A 2,512-nucleotide genomic window follows, 5' to 3' on the forward strand; every position below is an offset into this window, starting at 1 on the left:
TACACATTTTAAAAAGTCCTTCATGAAAAAGAAAGATCTTAAGCAACATGATGGATTCAGAGGCTCATGAAAAGAGGCCACCAACACTAACATCTTCAAAATGAGATATATAACCTTATATGACAAATGTTGGTGAAATGAAGCATTATTTGTGTGGCTGCTGTGTAGCCTTCAACATGTACCAATCACATTTCCCATTCAGAAGGTCCCTCTCAACAACAGCTGTATGGCAAAACCCGATGAGAAGGAATGGATTTCAAAACGTGTATCCTGGAATCCTTCCCCCATTGATGCAGAAGACAACTACACGGCCAGGCGCGGTGGCTCATGCCTGTAATCCCAGCACTTGGGGAGGCCCAGGCTGGCAGATCACAAGGTCAAGAGATCAAGACCCTCCTGGCCAACATGGTGAAACTCTGTTTCTACTAAAAATACAAAAATAAGCTGGGCATGGTGGCAGGAGCCTGTAGTCCCACCTACTCAGGAGGCTGAGGCAGGAGAATCACTGTAACCTAGAAAGCGAAGGTTGTAGTGAGCCCTTATTGCGCCGCTGCAATCCAGCCTGGTGATAGAGCAAGACTCCACCTCAAAAAAAAAAAAAGAAAGCAACTCCTCTTGCACTTACATTTGGTCTGTATGAGAATTTATCCTGCCTTTTCCACAAACACTTCAGTGCTCCAGAATTTGCAACCCATGGTGTGGCAGCAGTGCTTGCAGGGACAACAGAAGCAATTTTCGTTCCACTAGAAAGAGTTCAGACATTGCTTTAAAACCACAAGCATCCTGACAAATGTATCAGCACTTATCGGGCTTTCTTTTCTTTTTTTTTTTTTTTTTTTTTTTTTTTTTTTTTTTTTTTTTTTTTTTTTTTTTTTTTTTTTTTTTTTTTTTTTTTGGAGTCTCACTCTAGTCACCCAGACTGGAGTGTAATGGTACGATCTCAGCTCACTGGAAACTCCGCCTCCCGGGCTCAAGCAATTCTTCTGCCTCAGCCTCCCTAGTAGCAGGGACTACAGGCACACACCATAACGCATTTTAGTAGAGATGGGGTTTCACTATGTTGGCCAAGATGGTCTTGATCTCTTGACCTCGTGATCTGCCTGCCTCGGCCTCCCAAAGTGCTGGGATTACAGGTGTGAGCCACCGCCCCCAGTACTTATCAGGCTTTCAAGGTACTGAAATGTCATGGAATTGGAGAATGTTATCGAGGCTTGGTGCCCATTCTTTCCGGAACGGACTCAGCAATATCTTTTTTTCGGCCTTCAAGGTCCCATTAAGGAGCATCTGCCTACAACAACGACTCCTAGTGCTCATTTGGTCAATGGTTTTCTCTGTAGAGGTCTATTGGGTGCCACGCTGGGATGCTTGCTTTTTTCCAATTAATGTTGTAAAAACATACAGTCTCAGATTCGTGGGGAATTTCAGTCTTTCCTTCCCCAAGGTTTTCAAAAAAATCTGGCTGGAACTGGACAGAAAACTGATAAATCTTTTCAGAGGTGCCTATCAGAATTACCATCGGTCCCTTATCTCTTGGGTCATAATCGATGCAACTTAAGAGTTCTTGTTAAAGGTTATATGAAAAAAAAATCAGTTAAGTTCCATTTATCAACTGAACAGAACTTCTAAGAAGAATGCAGTTTGGCCTCTTTCTTAATTGGCCAAATATAAGTTGGTGTCATGACTCCAGGCCACAGTGAGCTATGGGCAAGGCTGTTTTCTTTAAGCATCAATAAAACTGATTAAAACGTTCTAATAGGAAAAAAAAAAAAAAAGCAATAAATGGAATTATACAGTATTTGTCTTTATCTTCTTCTCTTTCACTTTACATAATGCTGTTGAGGTTTATCCATTCTGATGTGTGAGTCAGCAGTCCATTCTTTTTTATAGCTGAGAAGCTTTCCATTGCATAAGTGTACGTCAACTGATTTATCAATGTAGATGACCCACCGTTTTCCTGCATAAACCTGTTATGAACATCAATTGCAAATCTTCGCGTGGAGCTGGATTTCTGAATTGCACTGTAAGTATCTATGAACTCTTTAAGAAGCTGCAAAAGTACTTTCCAAAGTGATATTCCCATCAACAATATAAAATTCCAAGATTTCTAGTAGCTTCACGTCCTCATTTACATTTGGTATTTGTTAAAGGTGTTTGTTTTTGTTTGTTTGTTTGTTTTGAGGCAGAGTCTTGCTCTGTCACTCAGACTGGAGTGCAGTGGAGCAGTGACAAGATCTCGGTTCACTGCAACCTCCACCTCCCGGGTTCAAGCGATTCTCCTGCCTCAGCCTCTCCAGTAGCTGGGACTACAGGCATGCACCACCATGACCAGTTAATTTTTTATATTTTTAGTAGAGACAGAGTTTCACCATGTTGGTGAGGCTGGTCTCCAACTCCTGACCTCAAATGATCCACCCACCTTGACCTCCCAAAGTGCTGGGATTACAGGGGTGAGCTATAGCACCCAGCCTATCAGTTTTTTTAAAATAGCAACAATTCTAGTAATAGTATCTCA

At 41.7% G+C, this 2,512-nt stretch overlaps 1 pseudogene; it reads left to right on the plus strand.

Annotated features, from left to right (window-relative positions):
- On the plus strand, positions 1-1,579 carry LOC108314847 (annotated as a pseudogene).
- The last annotated feature ends 933 nt before the right edge of the window (positions 1,580-2,512 follow it).

Source organism: Cebus imitator, unplaced genomic scaffold (genome assembly GCF_001604975.1).
Source record: "Cebus imitator isolate Cc_AM_T3 unplaced genomic scaffold, Cebus_imitator-1.0 Scaffold162, whole genome shotgun sequence".
NCBI classification, from domain to species: domain Eukaryota; kingdom Metazoa; phylum Chordata; class Mammalia; order Primates; family Cebidae; genus Cebus; species Cebus imitator.